This window comes from Ochotona princeps, chromosome Y, assembly GCF_030435755.1.
Source record: "Ochotona princeps isolate mOchPri1 chromosome Y, mOchPri1.hap1, whole genome shotgun sequence".
Taxonomy (NCBI): domain Eukaryota; kingdom Metazoa; phylum Chordata; class Mammalia; order Lagomorpha; family Ochotonidae; genus Ochotona; species Ochotona princeps.
Genome location: NC_080866.1, coordinates 391,527 through 415,994, shown reverse-complemented (window position 1 = coordinate 415,994; position 24,468 = coordinate 391,527). Strand labels below are relative to the sequence as shown.

Here is a 24,468-nt window from a genome sequence, read left to right as displayed (position 1 = left end):
CTGAATCTGTGCAAGGCTAACATCTTCTGGAGGGCATCAAGCAATACCATCATAAGTAGCACTAACTTGCCTTAACTTGTCAAGGGAAAACCTAGAACTAGTCCTAGCAGCAGGCCCATACTCCTGTTGCCTTTCATAGTAACTTTATCAGGGAGCCAGTATTTCTCCCTCACCTTGCAGTTCCTCTGCAAAGTATTTTATTTCTGTTGTTTTTTCATTTGTACCAATGTCTTAGATTTCGAAAGAACTCGAGTTATTGTGTACTAAGTTTTGGCATAAACTTTGAATAGATAGTTTGATTAATCCTGGGAACTAGATCTTTCTCCATACCAGCAACAAGAGTATTTTAATTTTCATCATTTTGTGTTTATTCTGATAGTATTTTAATGCATTTCAATAGTTTTTATTCCCAACTCAATTCAGTTAGCTACACAAGATGCCTTTAAGACTCTTCTAGCATTTGATAAGTCTTTCTTCCATTAAGCTTAATCATGTCTAGTTATGGGCTTACAAAAAGGACTATAGCAGAGATAGGGTAGCAGGGGGTTGAGTCAGGCAAGACCATGAAATTCATTGATACACAGAGACCCAGGACTTGGAGCACTTTAGACTAACCAGGCTGCTGTAAGACCTGGCTCTGGGGACAGGCCAGAATGGGCGCCACAATATCTGCCTGCTCATGCAAAGGCTATAACTGGGTGTAGATTATATCAGGTTGAGCTGTAGCACCCGTCAGCACACATGCGATCCAGACTGGGAATGGCCCTGACAGCAGAACCTTGGGGACCTTCCTGCAAGGCTACAGTTCCTTGGTGAGCACAAGACGTGGTCTGGGGGTGTTACAGGTCAGGCTGGGGTGTGACAGCACCTATTGGTATGTGTATGGAATTGGTCTTAGGGTGGTGCAGACTTGGCTAGGCCACAGTACTTGCTGAGATGTGTGAGAACCAAAGTGGATGCAGAATGCAACAGAATGGACAGGCTGCAGCAAGCAGCTAGGTTTGAGAGCTAGGTTTGGGATTGGGTCAGGTTTGTTCAGGTTGTTTTACCCAGATTGGATCCAGGAATGGGTATGGGGTTGGCTAGGCTGCAACACCTAATAGCAAGTGCCCAAACTCGGGGCAGACCAAGCCAGGCTGGGTCAAAGTTCCCAGTAGGCACATGCAACATCCAGGCCTGCAAGCAAGCCTGGGTGGGAAACTTAGAGAACTTCCATGCTAAGCTATAGTTCCTGCTATTGAGCATGAGAGTCAGGGCTGGGAAGCAGGCCAGGATGGGCAGGGTATCTGTTAACTTGCATGTGTATTAGGTCTGTGGTGGGCTAAGCTGGTCTAGGCTTCAGCACTCACTTGCATGTGCAGGAGCCAGAATTGGTGTGGGTTGGGCTGGGCTATGGTGCAGTACCTGCCATTCACTTAAAATCTGGGTCTGGGTTTGGGTCAAGCTGGGCTAGATATAGAATATGTGAGTGAGAGCCAAGAATGGGGGCAGACTATATTCTGATTTGGACAAGATATCTTACAACATGCAGAAGTTCTGAATCTGGGAGCAGACCTGGCAGAACTTTGACAATGCCTCTGCTAGGCCACAGCTTCTATCAGTAAGCACAAGATCCAGTGCTTTGGGGTGGTAGGTGGGGGCAGGCTGGATAAGAATGTAGCATTCATTGACATGCTTGTTGGCCTGGTTTGGAGCAAAGAGGCCTGAGTAAGACAGCAACCCTATGGGTGCACATGATGGAAAATGAAATCATTGAACATCTCAATGGATACAAAAAAAAAGTACTCAGTAGCATTAAATACCTGCTTGTGATAAAAAACCCCTGAGAAAAGTGAGTTGAAGAATAGTAAGTCTACCTAAAAAATGACTATGTGTGACAACTTCATGGCAACATTTTAAATGAGCAAAGCAAAAGTATTTCTTCTAAAATCTAGAACCAAAGATGTTCACTCTCACCATCCCTATTTAATTTATTTGGTAAGTTTAATCACAACAATTAGGCAATAGGAAAAATAAGATATACAACAGGAGAGAAAGAAATCAAATAACCATTATGGAGTGATAAAATAATTCTATTATAGGAACATCTAAAGACATCACAAAGACTATTATAACTCATAAATTCAATAATGTTTCAGAATGCAAATTAACAGAGAAAAATCAATACTTTTCTGTACCAGTAATGTTTCTGAGGAACAAGCCTAAACTAGTTGAAAGCATTGTTGTGGAATCTCATACTGGGTCTGCTCACCCAACATACAGAAAGCTTTTTACTGGATATTGGAGGAAAGCAGGCATTTATTGCAAAATGCACAGAAAATAGCCAGGCGACTGTTGCTTAATTCTAAATCTATGTGAAAAGTTTTGGGTAGAGGTTTTCCAAGATTAAACTTGTGGCTACTATGTACATTACTAGTTCACATCCAAAGCATTGGTTGTTAGTCATACTCATTGCCCTTCCCTTATTGATCAGAGATGCCATGCCAATAAGAGAATTTATCATGGCCATGTGAGCTCCATTTGCTGTGGGGTGTACCTGAGGGGTGGTCATTGTATTTGCCCAGATCTTTTTTTTATTAATTACATTGCATTATGTGACACTCCCCATACTCCCCTCCATACTCTCCCCCATGGTGGATTCCTCCACCTTGTTGCAGTATTACAGTTCAAAATCAGTCAAGATTAGTTCATTGCAAGCATATACCAAGCATAGAGTCCAGCATCTTATCGTCCAGATAAATTCAACAGTTTCGTGGGGAGACCATCTCTGGTCTGAAGGCAGAGCCGGCAGAGTATCATCCCAATCAATTAAAAGCCACAGCATAACATCAGTAACATTTATGACGTTATGGAATTAAATTGACATAGTATTGAGTAACCAATATGTTAAAAGAAGAAAAAAAAGCAAGTTCTTAACCACATCCTGTGACTTCTACATTGACATTTCTATTTTATTTTATATACAACCAGGTTCTATACACCTTAAATGGCTATAGATTACTATTCATCTGTCTCGTGTCTATTTTCATTATAGTATTTAGCAGTTTATACTGTTGAAGCATGATTTTGCTGAACCTGGCTGTTTTTCGCGTAGTCTAGACTGGGTTATAACTCTAACAAAACATATGTCAACAGTTGAGTTGCAGAACAGTTTTAGGAAGGGTGTGCAGAGAAATCTTCAATACCCTAGTGAGGGGTAACTAATCTTTGTGTTCCACAAAAGAGGTGTAAGTGAATCCCTGCTGACCATTTCCTGACTGGTTCTAAGCTTTCCTTGTTTTTTTCTGTCTATTCTAGATTTTGTTTGTTTGTTTGTTTTGAGGGGTTTCTGGAGCGATCCTGATGGTCATTGCTAGAGAGGGTGGGGACCCAAAGTTGGAACCAGGCAAGGACCAGAGAAAGCTCCTCTCCCTAGTCCAGAAGGAAGCTTACTGTTCTTCTGTTTCTGCAGACCGCTCAGGGCTCCTGGCTATCATTCCTATGACCTTGGATCCTGCAAGGAAGGATTTTGGGCTTCTTCCATCCCATGTGGTAGACCAAATCGGGCTGGGTGACCTCAGAGTTCTCAGTCTCTGAAGGTACTCCAATTCATGTTGGGAGTTCTTCATCACTGATTCAGTCTCTGCTTCGGTTATGGTTTTATTAAGGTCTTTTGTTGCCCCAGGGCTAAGTTTTGGTAGGTGGTGGGAGTCTAGGAACCTTTCCATTTCCTGGTGGTCTTCTGATTTGTTGGAGTACAGTTCTTTGTAGTAATTTCTAATTATTTTCTTAATGGCTACATTGTCTGTTGTTATGTTGCCTTTTTCATCTTTGATGCTGTTACTTCTCGCTTTCTCTTGTTTTTTCTTTGTCAGTCGGGCCAGCGGGGTGTCTATTTTGTTTATCTTCTCAAGAAACCAGCTTTTTGATTCATTGATTTTGTGTATATGTTTTACTTCTATTTGGTTTATCTCCTACCTTGTTTTGATAATTTCTTGTTTCTATTGTGTGGGGGCTCTTCTGCTGCTGCTTTTCCAATTCCTGGAGGTGTGTGTAATGAGCTAACCCTGTAGCACTGCTTTGGCAGTGTCCCACAAGTTTTGAGCTGTTGTATCTGAGTTTTCACTGGTTTCCATAAATTTTTTGATCTCATCTTTAATTTCTTCTCTGACCCATTGTTCTTGTAATAGCATATTGTTCAACCTCCAAGAGTTTCTGTATTTCCTGGGGCATTTTGAATTGCTGATTTTCAATTTCATTCTGTGGTGGTCTGAGAGGGTACATGGTATGATTCCTATCTTTTTGAAGTTACTTAGATTTGCCTTGTGTCCTATCATGTGGTCGATCCTGGAGAAGGTGCCATGCACTGCTGAAAAAAATGTATAATCTGTTTGCCCAGATCTTGAACTGCCGTTAATAAATTTTACAGGCAATACTGGCCATTGATACTCTTAAATGTTTATGAAGCAAGTGACTAGTTGAATCTGGTGATGTTTTTCTTTATTAAGTGAGCTGTAGCACTCCTGAAAGATAGGGAATTCCTTTTGGTAAAGTACAAAGACTACTTTGGGCACCAATTTTACATTATAGGACTTACAATTTAGTTTTCTCCTGCTTCTTATTATCCTAAATCCTGAGAGAATAGGGTGATGGCCGCTGACAGCTTCATGCACTTTCTTGGGACAAAGTGTAGATTTTTTAGGATCAGAGGAGTAGAGGTTGTTAAGAGGCCTAACAGTCATATATACCTGTGATGATTCTCTGAATCAAGATAATATCTGGCCATTAATGTTCTGTACAGCTTTATCTTGCAAGTATATCATCATTCCACAGCAGCAATAAAATAAAAAGTATACTAATATTTCTAAACCTGTAAGGAAAGCCAAAGATGTTAGAATTTTTCCCACCAGGAAATATTTAGTCTTATACCAGGGGTAATTATTAAGATTTGTGTGCAATACTGTTATTTCAAGACAGGTTTAATATCATTTGGCAGGTTTTAATGATCAAAATAACACTTTCAAGGATTATTTGTGTTTTCTTAAAGATTTATTTATTTATTTATTTTTATTACAAAGTCATATACACAGAGAGGAGGAGAGACAGAGAGGAAGATCTTCCGTCCAATGATTCACTCCCCAAGTGAGCCACAACGGCCGGTGCTGTGTCAATCTGAAGCCAGGAACCTGGAACCTCTTCTGGGTCTCCCATGGGGGTGCAGGGTCCCAAGGCTTTGGGCCGTCCTCGACTGCTTTCCCAGGCCACAAGCAGGGAGCTGGATGGGAAGTGGAGCTGCCGGGATTAGAACCAGCGCCCATGTGGGATCCCGGGGCGTTCAAGGCGAGGACTTTAGTCACCAGGCCACCACACCGGGCTCAGTGGTGTTCAATCTGTACGAGGTTCTATATTTTCAGTTTTTCTGGAAGCATTTCTGTAATCACAGAAACAGCAGCATAGGCAGAAACTTTGCTGGAAAACGGTTCTATTTGGTTGGCTCAAGCAATGCTATTTTTGTGGGCCTTCATTCAGGCTGTAATACTTTGCAAAAGCCTCAAGCGACTGGGCAGAACACTACGATGTCCGACCTGTGGGATTTCCGGGTCAGGCGGAAGTAAAAACAGGCTGGAGAAGGGAAGGAGAAAAAGAAGGGAGGGGGAAAATTTAAGAGCCAAAGATCCAGAGGATAGAGGGGGGCTGGGAGGCTTTAACGGATAATTTCCTGATTGCAGGTGTCGCAGGGGCTGCTGGGAGTTTAGGCCGCTATGGTCACCGAGTAGTTGTCGTTTTTTGTTTTTCTCTTGGCAGGGTCAGCCATATTAGAGCCTTAACGGCTTCTTTGTTTTGTGTAATGCTGGTACACTGACAGATATAGATCCACACGGAACTGTCTTCTAAGAGAGTTTGTCTTCCCGGCTGCTTCTCTAACCGGTGGCAGCCACCTAACCACCTTGTGTAGCAGTCGCGAGCTAATGCTTTCAGGTAACAGGCTAGGTCCGAGACAACCAAAGAAGAGCTGTGAGCGCCACACCACGAGAAAGAAGAGAAAAGGTGAGCAGGTCGCTGTATGCCAAGGACAGGGAGGTAATGTGGTGAAATTAACTTCCTGTCTAATTCCGGTTAGATATGCCTGCTTTGTAGCCGCAGCAGCGACTGGGTAAAGCAACCAGTACCAAAGTGTGATCGCTTTTTTTTTTTTTTTTTTTGGCCGGTGAGTCATAGTAGTATCTGGACTAAACATTGCGGCGAAAAATGGCTCTTCTCGGTTTCTCTTCCCCCAATCCAGCTGCTGTGCCTGTTTCATATAATGTTTGGTGGAATACTATTGAGTAACTGGCCGTTGCTCTCTTCCTGTGACTAAAATACTGCTATCAGTGTTTTATCACCCGTACTGCTGACTCTAAACGCTATTACGCAGATGGGGTGATTTGACTCAAAGCTAAGCCCGACTGTGTTCCTTTTCCCAACCTTCTGAAAATCTCCCACTTTTTAAACCGAGTTTTTGCCTTCCTGCATCTCATACCACTTGTTTAATGGTCAGATGAAGTAAATTCCGAACTTACCTTGAATATATTGTCTTTTTCGTTTTCTTTATACAAAATAATGTAATAAACTCTGATTCTGGTGATGATGCAATGATTTTTTATGCTATGTGATATAACTTGGAAGTAAACAATTGATAATTTGTATTATGTTCTGGTTATTTAGAACTTAGTATCAACTTGCAGGAAACTTCAGAAATTGTGATACCATTTTGTGATATATCATGGACAATGAAATCTTTAAAAAGAGTATTATATCAAAGATTCTGGGTGATTAAATTCATCATGACGTTCCTTGTTTGTTTGTTTGTTTGTTTTTCCACTGTTGAGGTTTCTTCTGCAGATGTTAATTGGTTCAGAGAAGTGACAGTACAGATTTGTTAATGGTAAATACTTAGAAGCATTCTTTTACTGGAAAAAGCATTCATCTTCTAATCCATATAAGGCTCGTATGCGTTCTCTTTTAAGGAAAATGAATTACTTTGATTAGCAAACCTTATGATTCTCTTTTTGGCTTGTGTATGTTGGCCAGTGGTTACCCATAAACTCATGCAAAGGTGAAGTTGCTATATTCTTAAAAACTTTCAAAACAGACCGTACTGTTCTATACCATTATACTTTACAAAACTATAGTATTGACCTCCAGAAATGGTTGATTCCAAGGGGATTTAGTGTTCTTTTACCAAATATGATTTTAACATTCATAATTTAAACTTTCTTGCTACAGTGTTTGGGAAGAATGAAAACCTAAAGTATTTTCAGTTTATGTTTCAAGGGTAGGGTTAGAATGTCTGTTTTAGGACTGAAAACTAAAATTGTTGCATTTTAAGCTTTTTTCCAAGGCTGTATAATATTTCCATGGAGTTGTATTTGTCATCTTGTTTGTACTTTGTTTTGTTACTAGATCTGAATGAATTTTAGCTAAATTTCAAGGAAATGTTACTTGGGAATCTTATATTACACAAAAATGTGTACTTTGAGAGTATATTTTACCTGTTATTATTGGAATGTATTTTGCTGACTTAAATGATTGCTCCTTATTAATGGCAATAGTAAAGGAAAATTTCTGTGGATCCTTTTCATTCTAGGATCTTTAAATTCATTTTATGTATCTTAATAAAATATTTCTTGTGGATATTTATTATTAGGTACTTTAATGAATATTTGTAGCAAGAGTTTTGATTTTTGAAAATGTCTATTTATCAGGAAAGTTCAACTTTTAGTTTTTCTTACTTTACAAATAAATTTTATAGCTTTTCTAAAATACATTTTTATTGAGTTTTGAATTATGTGGTACAATTTCATATAGGCTAGGATTCCCTCCCAAACTCCCACCCTCCAACAGACTAAATTTTATAGCTGTAGAAGATATGTTGTAAGGGCAGACAAGGGTGGTTTATTCTTAAGATTTGTTTTTTGCAAGTCATAGGTGCACAGAGGCAGTGAAATTTTCAATCTGGTGGCTCCCAATTGCCAGGGCAGAGTCAGGTGGAAACTGCAAGCCAGGACTGTCATTCATTTTCTTCACATTTGTGCCAGAATCCAAACATCTGGGTTGTTTTGTGTTGCGTTCTCCCAGGCCATTAACGTGGGGCTGAGAAGGAAGTGGAGTAGTCAGGGCAGGAACTAGCCCCAAAATGGGATGCTTGCTGCACAGGCAGTGGCCTTACTCATTTGGCCACGATAACAGCCATCACCGTAATTATGTCAAAAATATATATATATTTTTTTTCAAGATATATATATCCTTTCAAGGCCATATAGATTTATTTTAAATATGTAATATATAAAAGTATATAATATATACTACAATACTATTACATTGTACACATAAAAGCAGTATTTTATATAAAAATAAATCTTATATATATATTTTATTAATTACATTGCATTATGTGACACAGTTTCATAGGCTCTGGGATTCCCCCCACCCCTTCTTTTACCCTCCCCCCATGGTGGATTCCTCCACCTTGTTGCAGTATTACATTTCAAATTCAGTCAAGATTTGTTCTTTGCAAGCATATACCAAGCATAGAGTCCAGCATCTTATTGTCCAGATAAATTCAATGGTTTCTTGGGGAGACCATCTCTGGTCTGAAGGTAGAGCCGGCAGAGTATCATCCCTATCAATTGAAAGCCCCAGCATAACATCAGCAACAATTTACAACATTATGGAATTAATTGACATGGAATTGAGTGACCAATATGTTAAAACCATGCAAGTTCTTAACCACATCCTGTGACTACTTCATTAACATTTCAATTTTAGTTTATATACAGAACCAGCTGCTATATACCTTAAAATGGCTATAGGGTACTATTTAGCTATCTTGTGTCTATTTTCATTTTAGTATTTAGTAGTTTACAATGTTGAAGCACAATTTTTACTGAACTTGGTGGGTTTTAGGATAGTCTAAACTGACTTATAATTCTAACAAGGCATTTGTCAATAGGTGACATTCAGAACAGTTTTAGGAAGGGTGTGCAGAGAAATCTTCAGTACCCTAGTGAGGAGTAGCTTGTTTGTGTACTACCTAGTAAGGTCTGTGTGAGTCCAGGCTAATCATTTCCTGTCTGATTCTAAGCTTTTCTGTCTATCCTATTTTTTTGTTGTTTTTTTATTCTTTTTTTGGGGGGGGGAGGTGCTCTGAAGTGACCCTGATGGTCATCTTGAAATAATGTGTATGGCCTTTAAAGGATTAATCCTCTGTTATTTCTTTGAGTATTAAATTATAAATCAATTTCTCACTTGGATATCTTAACATCTTTACTAATGTTAATATACATATAAGATTTATTTTTATATATGTACTGCTGGGCCCGGCAGCGTGGCCTAGCGGCTAAAGTCCTCGCCTTGAAAGCCCCGGGATCCCATATGGGCGCCGGTTCTAATCCCGGCAGCTCCACTTCCCACCCAGCTCCCTGCTTGTGGCCTGGGAAAGCAGTCAAGGATGGCCCCAAGCTTTGGGACCCTGCACCCGTGTGGGAGACCTGGAAGAGGTTCCTGGCTCCTGGCTTCGGATCGGCGCGCATCGGCCGTTGCGGCTCACTTGGGGAGTGAATCATCGGACGGAAGATCTTCCTCTCTGTCTCTCCTCCTCTCTGTATATCTGACTTTGTAATAAAATAAATAAATGTTTTTAAACAAATTAAAAAAATAAAAAAATAAAATGTACTGCTTTTATGCGTGCAATTTAATAATTTCTTATGAATTCAGAAATCGTAAACTGTTATATCTTACAGTATTTTCATTCCTGTACCAGATGGATGCCTGTTATTTACTTTCAGTCAAATCTTACGTTTAGCCCTAGGCAGTCTCTAATCTTTCCTTCCTAACAGTGTAGATTTTTTTGGATTTGCATTTTTTTTGATATTTCACATAAGATTATGTATATAATTTTGCGTCTAGCTTTTGCAGCTCTGTGTTTTTATGATTCATTCATGTTGTAATATGGACCTTTTTAGACTAGTAAGATTCATTTATGAATGTAACACATTTTGGTTATATATTCATTAATTGGGTATTTGAATTATTTGGGGTAGGAGATTATTAGTAAAAAAAAAAGCTAACAACACTAATGTGCCAGTTTTTTTGAACATTTTGTACAAGCTAAGAACATGTACAATCTACTTTTCTTTGGGTAGATAGCTACCTGAAAAATCCTTGTTACAGCATGCGTATAAGTTAAGCAGTTTACAAATGACTGTTCTAAGTAACTGTCCATATTACATTCCTCCTAGCAATTTATGAGAGCTACACATGTCTTTAGACTGTATCCATCTTAGCAACTATAACTTTTGGTTTTAATTTATATTTCACTAATAACTAATGATTCAGAGTCTAATGATGTAGAGATTATTCTCATGTGCTTATCTCCTAATTCTGTATCCTGTTTGAGAATGCCTATCTTTATTATGCCTATGTTATAAAATTGTGTTTCCTTGTATGTTCCAGCTACTGTTTTTATTTGCTGTCTCTCTAGTACTGCTAAATTTTTGACAAGATTCCGTAAACTTCTTTTTTTGTTTTGTGCAGTAGAAACCTAGAAGATTGCTAGATAACAGAAAGGAGAATGAACTGATTTTCAAAACCTAGAACTGTTTGGAGATCCTTATTTGTGGTACTTTAAAACTGATTCTTTTAAAATTGAGATTTGGACATGTTAGAAAACCAAGTTAGAGGAACTGTTTCTCTATGTTTGGGATGATAATTTGAGAGTTCATGCACTAGAAGTTGTAATGACAAGAAAACATAACAGAATAAGTTTCTCTTTTTTTACTCCCCCCAAGTTATAACCAACAAAATGCTATATGTATTTGTGGTGACCCAGGTGATAGCTTTAATGTTAGCATACCAAAGTAAACATCCATCTTTTCAAACATTTAACAATTCTTTATGATGCAAATAATAACTCTGCTTTTTTTCTTTTTAGCAAAAATACACATTTTCATTAAAAGAATTTATTTCTGTTGAAAAGGCTGAATTACAGAGAGGAGAGAGAATATCTTGTATTTGCTAGTTTACTCCCCAAATGGCTGCAATGGCTAGAACTGAGCTGATTCAAAATGCCAGGAGTCAGGAGCTTCTTCTGGGTCTCCAAAGCAGGTGCAGGGTCCCAAGGCTTTGGGCCATCCTCGACTGCTTTTCCAGGCCACAAGCAGGGAGCTGGACGGGAAGTATAGCAGCCAGGAAAGGTACAGGTGCCCGTATGGGATGCTGATGGGTCATCATACTGGACCCTGTATATTACATCATTATCTATAGTCAGCTTTTTGTACAGTGCCTAATGTGGCACTTATCTTTCTGTGCTTGGCTTATTTTGTTTAATACCTTTGTGTCTATCTGTGTTGTTACAAATGAGATTTTCTCTCTTTTTAAATTGTTGAATAGTATTCCATTACATGTAATATAACCATACTTTATCCATTCATCAGCTGATGGACACTTAAGTTTCATTGCTTGGCATGGAATATTACTATAATAAATATGAAAGCACAAATATTTGTCTGACAGATCAGTTAAGTTTCCTTTGGAAATATAGCAAATAGTAGGATTACTGAGGATCTTTGTTCATGATGACTGTGCTAGTTTTCATTTCAGTCAACAGTGTAAAAGCATTCCCTTCCTTTATAGTTTTTTGCAAAAGTTATTGTGTCCTTTATATATATGTGTATATAGTATATATGTGTGTATGTATTTATTAAATATATTGTATATATTTAATAAATACACACACAACAGCTGGAGCTGATATGAAGCCAGGAATAGGGAGGCTCTTCCGAGTCTCCCACACGGGTGCAGAATCCCAAGGCTTTGGGCCATCCTCGACTGCTTTCCCAGGTCACCAGCAGGGAGCTAGATGGGAAGTGGAGCTGCCGGGATATGAACCTGTCCCCATATGGGATTCCAGCATGTGCAAAGTCCTACTTTAGCTGCTAGGCTACTGTTACTAGCCCTCTGTGATTCTTTTAAATAAGTGGATTTCCTATTTTTTTGAAAAAGTATGAATAGATATTTTTCAATGATTTTTTAATAATGAAACATTTTATCTATTTAATATTTGTTTTATTTGAAAAGCAGATTACAGAGAGAGAGAGAGAGAAAATCTTTTATCTGCTGGTATACTGCTGAAATGGCTACAATGGCCAGAGCTGAGGTGATGCAAAACTGAGGATTAGAGCCAGGAACCTTCTCTAGGTCTCATGATAGATATGGGATCCCAAGACTTGGGCCAACCTCTGAAGTTTTCTTAGTCTACAAGCAAGGAGCTGGATAGGAAATGGAGAAAGTTTGGGACACAAGCTGGCAATATATGCAATGCTTGGAGGTAGAGAATTGTTACCTTGTTTAATCACCATTCCTACCTCCAGATTTTACTTGGAAATCTTTTCAATTAATTGCAAATTTTATCATATTGAATATATGTGCATTCATATTCTTTTATGTTTATGCATATATATTTATGGTTTTGTATATTTATAGTTATGTTTAGAGAATGAATTAAATGGTGTGACGGTCATGCTATGAAGATGCAGACATACAAGTTGTAGGCTTTTTTTTTTTTAATTTGGGAGGTTCACTTTTACTTTAGGTGAATTATTACACAATTACAAGTTGAGTTTTTTTTCTTTTACTCATCTAAAGTTTTGAAAGATTTATTTGTTATTTAATTGGAAAGGAGGATATACAGAAGAGAGACAGAGAGGAAGGTCTTCCATCCAATGGTTCACTCCCTAAGCAGCTGCAAAGGCTGGAGCTGAGTTGATCTGAAGCTACAACCCAGGAGTTTCCTCCTGGTCTCCCACGCGGGTGCAGAGTCCCAAAGCCCTGGGCCGTCCTCCACTGCTTTCCCAGGCCACAAGCAGGGAGCTGGATGGGAAGTGGAGCAGGCAAGATTAGAACCGGCGCCCAATGGTGTTCTGGTGCATACAAGACGAGGACTTTGAACCACTAAGCTGCCATACCAGGTCCATCATCTAAAGTATTTTTATAGGTACGAATTTTTAGGCTTTGTAACACTCCATTAGATTAAGGTGTCATGATTTATTTGATTTTTTTCCGTTGGTCTTTTAGGTTTCCCACCAGTTTTTATGAAGTGCTGGGATGAACATTTCTGAATAATGAGCACTTTATTCTATTAACTGAAGAGTTTTGATTATGGCAATGAATTCAGTCTATTAATAAATGTTTTAGTAAGAAAGATGTTTGTGGGCTTGGCGCATTTGTCTAGTGGCTAAAGTCCTTGCCTTGAGCATGCTGGGATCCCATATGGGTGCCGGTTCTAATCCCGGCAGCTCCACTTCCCATCCAGCTCCCTGCTTGTGGCCTGGGAAAGCAGCCAGGGACGGCCCAAAGCCTTGGGACCCTGCACCCATATGGGAGACCCAGGAGAGGATCTGAGCTCCTGGCTTCAGATCAGCTCAGTTGTGGCTGTTGTGGGCACAAACAGGGAGCTAGATGGGAAGCAGGGCCACTGGGACATCAACTGGCGACTATATGGGATCCTGGTGTGTTCAAGGTGAGTACTTTTGCAGCTATGCTACCATGTTGAGTCCTGTATTAGATATAATTGTTTTCTATTTATTATCTGCTGTCTTAGGAGTTTTATTTTATTGAAAGATTTTGAAAATTAACTTTTATATTTCTATCTGTTTTTTTTTCTTTAAGTTTATAAAATATCTGCTTCGTATATTTAGGAACTCATGTTTGGTATGTAAATGATAATTTTTGTGTAGTTCTCCTTATTTGGCTGTTTTTGGATTATTTATCTCCTTGTCTCCTTTGACTAGTCTGTCTACTTAACTTTTACCAAAGTTTATTGAACTCTACTTTTATATTACGTAAGTAGCCTTTACATCTTGTGGTTGGTTATTTGCTTGATTGGAATATCTGCATAGTTTCATTTTCGAGTTATGTGTGTCCTTAAATTGAGGTTCTTATACACACTTTTTTTAATACAATAGAAAAATGATAAATAGAACTTTTGTAAAAAGTTTTTTTCCAATTTTTTATTTGAAAGGATAATTTTACAGAACAATGGAAGTTGAAAGCTTTCCATTTACTGGTATCCCCATCCAACCCCAAAGGTGGCCACAATTGCTAGAGGTGAGCCAATCCAAAGCCAGGAGCAAGGAGCTTCTTCTGGGTTTTCCATGCCAGTGCAGGGTCCCAAGGACCTATCCAATCTCAGCTACTTTCCTAGGCCATTAGCAGAAAATTAGATCCTAAGTGCAGAAGCTGGGACAGTAATCAGTGCCCGTCTTGGTTGCCAGTACCTCAGGACAAAGGATAACTTGCTGTGCTAGTAACTTAGCCCCCAAATCAACATTTTTATACATTTACCCTGTCCCTGGATGTTGGCAACGCCCGCGTCGCCACGTAATCCGAGCTGAGCGGAGGGACTAGGGTTGCAACGCAGACAACGCAGAGAGACAAGACAAGGCAACACGCAGTACACCGAATGCCGATCGATGACAGATTGATCTTTATTGCAACTCCAGACTTTCTTTTATACTCTGCTTAGCTCCTCCCAGTAGTGGCCACCCTAAATCCCTTCAGTTCCTCCCAGTAGTGGCAACCCTAAATCCCTTCAGTTCCTCCCAGTGTTTATCCAATCCTCTAGTGGCCACCCTAAATCCCTTGAGTTTTATCCAATCCCCTGGCAGATAACTTGACAAATAGGAAGCAGGAACTTGCGGTTAAGCCAGTGGCTATATGTATCAGGCCAAAATTACCAATCCTGTTATGCTCTGAGAAACAAGCTAAGCTGTGGAGTTAATCCTTGGGAGACCGGGGCCTGCATGTCCCCCTTTTTTTGTTTTTTTTTAATGGACGCCTGTCTTAGGTTGTCCAGCAGTCAGTTGACGCCTTACCCGTCATGGGGAGCCCCACCTGGGGAATCCCTGTCTTAGGTTGGTCATCAGCGCTGCCAGATCTTACCCGTCTCTGGCTGCCCATCACACCATGTTCAGCCAAACTTGAGCGCTAGGATTTTCCACAGCTAAAACCATCATGGTTTGTCAAATAATGACCTGCTCCCAGGCTTGTTGCCTGCATAGGCGGCAAAGAAGACTAAACAGTACTGCAATCATGGCTATGACCATCAGCCTCATGGCCAAGATTCCGCTTTGTTCCTAAAACATCCATGCTGCCAGTTAAATGCCATTTAACAGGGGTAACACATATATGATGGTAAATCGGGGAGCAGCTGGAGATCTGCGTTTCCCATGGGCAGGATACCAGGAAGTTGCACCACTGCTGCAAGGTCTCCTATCCTGCAAGAACATCATTAGGAGTGGGATCATGTTGAGTTGGAGCCAAGGAGATTTGTCGTGTAAGTCTCTCGGGAACCCATCTAGGTGTTTCTTCATCCTGGGGAAAAACACAAACAGAGCCTCGCCCCCACGTTAGTACTGGATCTGGTCCTCGCCATTTATTTGTGGCCAGATCTTTCCATTTTACTTGGCCTTTATTCTCATTAGCAGGGCGAAGCCAATGGCGCTCTGCAGGAGCTACATCATTAGTGACAGTTAAAAAATTTAACACATAGATGGCAGATGCCAGTAAGGAATGGGGTGAGCTGCAATGCTCAGCCACATCCCCCTTCTTTATTTTTTCTAAATAAACTTTAAGGGTGCGGTTAGCACGTTCAACAATGGCTTGACCCTGAGGATTATAAGGAATGCCTGTTTTGTGAGTTATATTAAAATCTTGGCAGAACTTCTCAAAACCTTGGCTAACATAGGCCGGTCCATTATCGGTCTTAATTTGTTTGGGGACGCCCATATAGGCAAAGGCCTGTAAACAGTGGGCTTTAACATCTTTTAATTTCTCTCCTGAATGAGCGGAGGCATATATTACATGGGAATAGGTATCAACTGAAACATGCACATATTGAAGTTTTCCAAAGGAAGGGACGTGGGTAACATCCATTTGCCACACATGATTGGGCAATAACCCTCTGGGATTAACCCCTAGGGATGGGACAGAACAATATTGAGCGCAGACTTCACAATTGGTGACAATCTGGGTGGCTTGTTCTCTAGTCACCTTAGCATGTAATCTCAGGGAAGCTGCATTGAGATGGAACCTTTTATGAAGGCGCACTGCCTGTTCATAAGGGTCCATGGTCAGGGACATGTGCAACACCTGAGTCAACGAATCTGCCCATACATTACCCTCGCTTAGGGGGCCAGGCAAGGAGGTATGCGCTCTTATATGCCCAACAAATAAGGGACAAGTGCGCTGCCAAATCTGCTGCTGTAATTGTAAAAGAAGCAAATAAACTGAGGAGGTCGGGGCTATATAGGCTGTGGTTTCTAAAGGTAAAACAACATGAGCCACATAGCAGCTATCTGTGTATAAATTCAGGGGCTCATCATGATAAATTTGAAGGGCAAAAAGAACAGCGGCTATTTCGGCGGCTTGAGCTGATTTGTGAGAGATGGAAACAGCCTGTTCTTCATGTCCAGAAACTATAGCAGCCTTGCCTTTAGCCGACCCATCAGTAAAAACCACACGAGCTCCTAATATGGGTTGTTGTCTAATTATTTTTGGAAAAACAACTGGATGTCTTTTAAAAAACTGTACTAAGCGATGGGAAGGATAATGATTAATTAACTGAGAAGAAACCGTGGCACAAAAGACAGACCAATCATCAATATTATTCTGCAACCATACCACCTGTTGGGAATCATAGGGGATGGAGATGAAATCAGGATATTTTCCAAAAATTTGCAGGCTGATCTTACATGCCTTATACAACAGAGATACAACAGCAGTGGGATATGATTGCACAATTTGTCCAGTGGATGCTGGGGAGTGGACCCAATATATAGGTCCAGTCTGCCAAAACACTGCTGTAGGCGCATGATTGGAAGGAAAGACCAACAACCGCATTGGTGCCTTATAATCCACATAATTAACATGAGCATTATGAATGGCCTGCTCGACTAACTGCAGACATTCCCTGCCTTCTTTGGACAATTGTCTGGGTGAGGAAGGATCTGGATCACCTTTAAGAATATCAAAAAGTGGCTTGAGTTGCCCAGTGGAAATATGCAAAATTGGTCGGATCCAGTTAATATCACCCAACAAACTCTGCAGATCATTCAAAGTCTTCACATCACTTAATCTGATGGTCAAATTCTGAGGGGTGACACCAGTTGGTAAAAGTTGATGGCCTAAATACTGATAAGGAAAATCTGCCTGAATTTTATTCGGGGCAACAATCAACCCGGCTGTGGCTAAAGCCTGATAAATACATTGTGCTGCTGAGGACAGAATGGAACGGGTTTCAGCTGCAATCAAAAGATCATCCATATAATGGATTAAATAAATATTTGGAAATTGTGATCTAATTCCTTTTAAGGCCTTATCCACATATATCTGACAAATGGTAGGGCTGTTCATCATCCCTTGTGGGAGCACGACCCAATGGAAACGTTGGGAAGGGGCCTTTAAATTGATGGATGGTAAGGTAAAGGCAAAACGTGGAGCATCTTCCGGGTGCAAGGGAATGGAGAAAAAGCAGTCTTTTAAATCTAACACAAGCATATGCCAATCTTTTGGTATTCCCACAGGAGATGGCAAACCAGGTTGCGTGGCCCCCATAGGGGCCATGACGGCATTTACTGCACGTAAATCTTGTAAAAGCCTCCATTTATTATTTTTCTTTTTAATAACAAAAATTGGGGTGTTCCAAGGAGAGGTGGATGGAACAATATGTCCAGCCTCAAGCTGTTCCTTTACCAATTCAATTGCAGCCTCTAATTTTTCACTTGAAAGGGGCCATTGTTCAACCCAAACTGGTTCATCTGTTTTCCATGTTAATTTAATGGGTTCCACTAACTGACGAGGCTGCTCTACAATGGCCCCTGCGAAAAATGTCCTAACCCTGTCACAGACTGGTTGGGGGTTCCAGGAAAGTATCCCTGTCTATTAAGCATATTTGGCACAGGCTGAGAGGTCAATACAACATTCATGGCACTCAACAAATCTCGTCCCCACAGGTTGATAGGAATATGTGGTAAGACATACGGCTGGAAAACTCCTGAATGCCCTTCTTGATCCTTCCACCTTAATAACCTGGCACTTTTCTGTGGCTGAGAAGTTCCTATCCCTTGGAGAACGGTTGGGGTAGCCTCTAATGGCCAGGAACTTGGCCACTGTGCCTGGGATATAACTGTACTGTCAGCCCCGGTATCAAGTAAACCTGTGAATTTTCTCCCTTCTATCTCTAACTGTAAGGTGGGTCGGGTTTGCATGTCGGAGACCCAACATGCCAAGGGGCCAGAATGTCCAAATCCTCCTTGTCTATCTCTCTTAAGAATGGGGTTGTCAGTTGGAACCTTGGGGATCAAGATCAGCTGGGCAAATCTAGCTCCAGGTGGAATGATTATAGTGCCTTTGGCTGATTCTGCCATGACCTCTATTTCTGCTGGAGTATCCTCATCTATCACTCCTGGGAGTACTCTGATTCCATGCATAGTAGCACTACTTCTTCCTAGGATCAGGCCCAAAGTATTCTTAGGTAAGGGGCCCCTGACTCCTGTTTTTATCCGTTGGGGTCCCAGGAGCGGGGTCAATACCTCTCCAGAGGTGGCACAGAGGTCCAGTCCTGCGCTACCTGGTGTTGCTCTGAGGAGGGTTGAAATATCTGTGCTCCTCGCCGTGGGAGAGGGACTCTGGAAGGAGTCTGCGCTGTTCCGGAAGTTACAGGTGTCTGCTGGGCTCCGTACACCTGAGGTTGGGGGGCCCGGAGCGGGCCCCTGACCCCGTTTCCCGATAGGGGATTGCCTTGGGCATCATATCTGGACCTACAATCACTGCTCCAATGATAGCCTTTATGGCATCTTGGACAAAGATCTGGGGCCTGCAAGGATTGTGGGGGTGATCTTCCTTGTCGCAGAATTTTGGGGCACTGTTTTTTAAAATGTCCAGGCTGTCCACATCTGAAACAGGTTTTGGGAGGCGCCCTAGGGTGGGGCTGAGGGTGTTGAACAGCGGCTGCTATCACTTGCCCAAGGGCATGGGTGGAGTCAATATGTCTGCAGATTTTGAGATAATCATGCAGGGACTTATCTCTGTGGAACCTGAGAGCATCCTGGCAATATTTATTAGCATTCTCAAAGGCTATATGCTTAATTACTGGCATTGCTGGTTCCACGTTACCAAAGATCTTACTAGCAACCTGTATAATACGGTCCACAAATTCTTGAAAAGGTTCTGTAGGGCCTTGCAAGACCTTGGAAAGCTGGTCTCCTGTATTAGCATTAGGTAAGGCCTTCCAGGCTCCAAGGGCTGCATTTGCTATCTGTGCATAAACTCCTAGGTCATAATTAACTTGTTGTTGGATGCCCTCAAAAGGTCCAGTGCCAGTAAGCATTTCAAGGCTTCTATCTGCATGTCCCCCAGCCGCGTTCTGCTCAGCAAAAAATCTGCACCTATCTTGAAAATCCCCTTTCCATAGGAGAAAGTCACCACCATCGAGAGCAGAGCGGCACAATTGCATCCAATCACTAGGAGTAAGATTCAAACTCAAAAAGGATTCTATGAGTGCAAGAGTAAAGGGTGCCTGGGCACCATAATCTTTAACAGCCAGCTTTACATTTTTGAGGTCTTTAAATTGAAGGGGCTGATGCTCCCGGCGAGGGGGACCCCCTCGAACTGGGACCTCTATTACAGGGAAGCATCGAACCCCACCCACCGGCTGATCAGTGAGGCCGTCATTCCATGGCCCTGTGGGGTAATTATTGGGTGAATGGCCCGCGGCATCCTCCTCAGGAGGAGCGGTAGGGGTCACAAAATTAGGGGCATAAGGTGGTGGTCTTGAACTGGACAATTTGCCAGAGGAACGTGCACCTATTCCTGCTTTCTTTAACTTTCTTTTAATGTCCCTAATTTCCCGCTTTAAGAAAACCTTCTCTTTATCCTTAATTTTCCGCTTTAAGAAAACCTTCTCCTTATCCTTAATTTTCCGCTTTAAGAAAGCCTCCTCATCTCGTTTGTCCTCACTCTCTTCCGAGGAAGAGGCCTCGTTCTCATCTGAAGAAGAGGCTTCACTCTCCTCTAAAGAAGAGACCTCACTCTCCTCTAAAGAAGAGGTCTCACTCGGGGTGGTTTCACTCGAGGCCGCCTCGTTCCAGGCTTCCAAGGACCGTAGAACTTCCCACCCCTGGATTGCTTCAAAAGTAGTCTGTACTTCTCTTAACTGTCTCTCAACTTTCACTTTATCAGTAAATAATGAATCACGGACTAAGCGCCACAAAGAAAAGTTAACAATGGGGAAATTATCTGGGTCTTTTTGTAAACAGGATTGTAAATTGGCCTTAACCTGTTCCCAATCGGGAATATTGAAGTTGCCTGAAACAATAAACCAAGGACTGCTAGATTGAATGGCTTTAACAAAATTTCTAATCATTTTAAATTTAACTGGCATCCCCAGTTGACGTAGAAGTTCTTCAAGCTCGGTGGCCAATTTATCCCGTGAGAAGGCAGAACCCATTTTATCGTCCTTTTCAACGGATAAATTAAACACCAAGACCTAACTATACTTCAAAATAAATCTAAAACCTGACTATACTTCTAAATTAATCGAAAACTTACAAAATAAATCCAAAACCTAGTTATATTTCAAAATAAGTCTAAAACCTAACTATATTTCAAAATAAGACTAAAACCTGACTCTATTTCAAAATGAAACTCCCTCTCCTACCAGTTTAGCAGAGACTTACAATACGTCCCACTTACCTGGATCAGCTGGCCAGACTCTTGGGACGACCCTTCGTCGTATCCTCTCTTTCTCAATCTCGGTGGGACCTCCAGATGTTGGCAACGCCCGCGTCGCCACGTAATCCGAGCTGAGCGGAGGGACTAGGGTTGCAACGCAGACAACGCAGAGAGACAAGACAAGGCAACACGCAGTACACCGAATGCCGATCGATGACAGATTGATCTTTATTGCAACTCCAGACTTTCTTTTATACTCTGCTTAGCTCCTCCCAGTAGTGGCCACCCTAAATCCCTTCAGTTCCTCCCAGTAGTGGCAACCCTAAATCCCTTCAGTTCCTCCCAGTGTTTATCCAATCCTCTAGTGGCCACCCTAAATCCCTTGAGTTTTATCCAATCCCCTGGCAGATAACTTGACAAATAGGAAGCAGGAACTTGCGGTTAAGCCAGTGGCTATATGTATCAGGCCAAAATTACCAATCCTGTTATGCTCTGAGAAACAAGCTAAGCTGTGGAGTTAATCCTTGGGAGACCGGGGCCTGCACCTGGATATTTTTTTGGAGATTTTAACTCTTATGCATTTATAATATTTAATGGTAAAAAGATTTTTTAAATCACTCTAGTGCTGTAGTATAGCAAGTTAAGCCTCAGCCGACAGATCTGGTATCTCACATGTGCAGTAGATTCATGTTCTTGCTGCCCAAAGGCAGTTGAAAGAGGCTGCAATACTAGAGTCCTACCACCTGAGTGGGAGCACAGAGTACAACCATTATGACCATTTAGGGAGTTAACCAGCAAATGGAGATTTTTCACTTTGCCTTTTAGATAAACAGCTTTTTGTTTGTTTTAAAGAACTACTGCCATTTTGTTACTTGTTTTCTATCTTTTCTGTGGCTTGATTTTCTTGTTCTTTTATTGCCTGTTGTTACTCTCTCTCTCTTTATTTTTATTGGATAGGCGGTTTACAGACAGAAGGAAACACAGACAAAGAGAAATACTTTCTGTCCGCAACTTGACCTGCAAATAAATGCAACACATAGACCTGAGATAGTCTGAAGCTATGAGCAAGAGTTTCCTCCAGGTCTCCCACGCGGTACAGCGTCCCAAGACTCTGGGCCGTCCTCGACTGCTTTCCCAGGCCACAAGCAGGGAGCTGGATGGGAAGTGGAGCTGCCGGGATTAGAACTGGTGCCCATATGGGATCCTGCCATGTGTAAGGCAAGGATTTTAGTCACTGAGCCATCATTTCAGGCCCACAAAAACACTGTCTTACAAAAACTTTTGAAGTATTTTCAGAGGAATTGCTTAATTTCAGAGCTACTTGTGACTTTTCTATTTTAAGCCACTGCATAATGGAGAAGAAAAAGCAAGTTAAATCAAGTTTGTTTCAAGAATTTTTTGGAAAAGATTGACAGGAATTGGGAATAAGTGATTTCAGAGAGAATTGAGACATGAGTTAACAAAACTCTTGTGGCATAAAAACTGTTCAGTGGGGTGATGAGGCCAGTGTAACACAAAAGAAAAATAATAAATAATCAAGAGTGAAATTTAAGTGGTAATTGCTTTTCTTAGTTGTATAAAATGGTATAAATTATTTTTTATTAACAACAGAACTAAAATGAAAAAAAATAGGAAATATCTCAAAATCAAGATTACGTAGTGGACAACAAATATGAAAGATGACAATTTAGGTGAAGAGCATATGCTTTTTGTGCATTGTCTCTATTAATATGGAAGCATTAACTCATATTGCGATATTTAATTTTATTTCTTAAAGAGAACAGGTTTGCTCTGAGTTATTTGGTAATTTACTTAACTAGCATTACTAATGAGATTACATTAGTAATCATTGTCTGGAGGTGAACAATCTAAAATTTGAATTGCATTTTTCCATTTACTGTTGATTTGGATAATATATCTCTTTGCTTGCTTTCCCTTTGTTTGCTTTCTCTACCTCCGTTTACTTGCCTGTAAAAACAGAAAATGATTTCATGTTGAAATTTGTTGGCAGAGACCCCAGCATGGTAGTCTACTGGCTGAAGTATTAATCTTGCTTCATATTCCGGCAGCCCCACTTCCCATCCAGCTCCCTGCTTGTGACCTGGGAAAGCAGTGGAGGACAGTCCAAACCTTGGGACCCTGCACCCACGTGGGAGACCCAGAATAGGCTCCTGGCTTGGGATTGACTTAGCTCCGGCCTTCGTGGCCACTTGGGGAGTGAATGAGAGGATGGAAAACGTCTGTCTCTGCTTGTCTCTGCATATCTGACTTTCCAATAAAAATATGAATCTTTAAAAAAAAAAATTTTGGCAGGAATGAAAAACAACAGTGCTTGGGTTTCTAAAAAGCACTGTTGTTACTTGATTGTTTCATATGTATTAGTAATAAGATTTTAAAATTTTTGTTTCGTTTCCTCCTTTTTTCTCCTGGTAAGTTTTAAAAATTTTAATGGAAAGTAGATTGCTATTATAACAGAATAATCAGCTGTGGTAAAGAAATACTATGTTGGTTTTATAAGTAAAGCCCCTGAATAGGTTGCTGTACTTGCTGGTGTGCACCAGACCTGGAACAGGTTCCCACCTGGCTAATCATATACTAGCTAGGAAGTGCCAGGACTAGGTACAAGTCATGCCAGGCTGAAACACAATATGCCCTGACAGGTACAAGATCTTAGAGTGGGAACATGACTGTTGGGGAACTGTGAACACTCCCCAACTATACTGTACCAGGGTCTTGGGGGGTGGGTCGGGTTGGACAAGACAACAGTACCTATTAGCATACAGAAAGACCCGATCTGGGGTAAGTTCTGCTGAGCTAAGCTTCAGCACCTTTGGGTGTACATGAGATCTAGATGGGATACAGGCTGGGCTAAGCTAAGATGCAGCAGAGGCTGGAATTGGCAGAAAACAGGGGTTGGGTATAGACCTGGTGACGGTTCTTCGGGGTGGCCCTGACAAGGCCACAGCATTCAGTGGTATATGTAAGGATTGGGTCTATGGTGGACTGCCAGGTTCGCTGAACCACGGCACTTATCAGTTCTCATGTCGAACTGATGAAGCTGTGTCCGTTGGTATGTGTGTTGGGTAGCATAGGTGACAAACCAAAGTTGACCTGTACTGGCTGGCGCACACATGAGTCAGGTCTGAGGTCACCCCAGATAAGGTATCTTGTGGGAACCCTAACTAAAACTCTGCTCTCAGACCCCAGGCACAGGAAAAAGCCACAATATATGTGGTTCAAGCATGGATTGCATGCAACAGCTAGGCCTCCTGAGTTTTTGATGCCTGTGCAGTTGGCAGCATGTCCAGTTGCACACGGGGGTCATGACAACCAGCTCATGATTGGATGTCAAGTGCTTCATCAGGGGATGGAAAGCAGAATAGGTTAGACAATTATCCTGGCCAAGCTTTGCAACATGCTCCTGTGTGTGTGGATGCACTAAGGGAGACTTTGTCAACCAATAAACCTTGGAAAGATTTTCTTAACTCAGAAGCAACAAACTAAGAGTCTCTTAAAAATACCAAAACACTGAAGTAACACCCTAGAGACACTATTCTCTAGACTGAGGTCTCTGCAGTAGTACATGGGAGTAATGCTTGGGATTCTTTCTCTTCTAGTCTCTCCTCTGTAAATCTGCCTTTCCAATAAAAATAAATAAATCTTTTGAAACAACTTATTCAACTCTGCTATTCAGGCTGGTGGAATTTCCACTGTTAAAGT

At 41.1% G+C, this 24,468-nt stretch overlaps 1 protein-coding gene across 1 annotated transcript in view; it reads left to right on the top strand.

Moving 5' to 3' along the window:
* Nucleotides 1-6,008: 6,008 nt before the first annotated feature.
* LOC131478683 (probable ubiquitin carboxyl-terminal hydrolase FAF-X) overlaps nt 6,009-24,468 on the top strand; it is a 148,310-nt gene continuing 129,850 nt past the window's right edge. Inside the window, 1 exon segment of the mRNA XM_058659269.1 lies at nt 6,009-6,068. The gene's annotated coding sequence lies outside the window, so the exon portion shown is untranslated.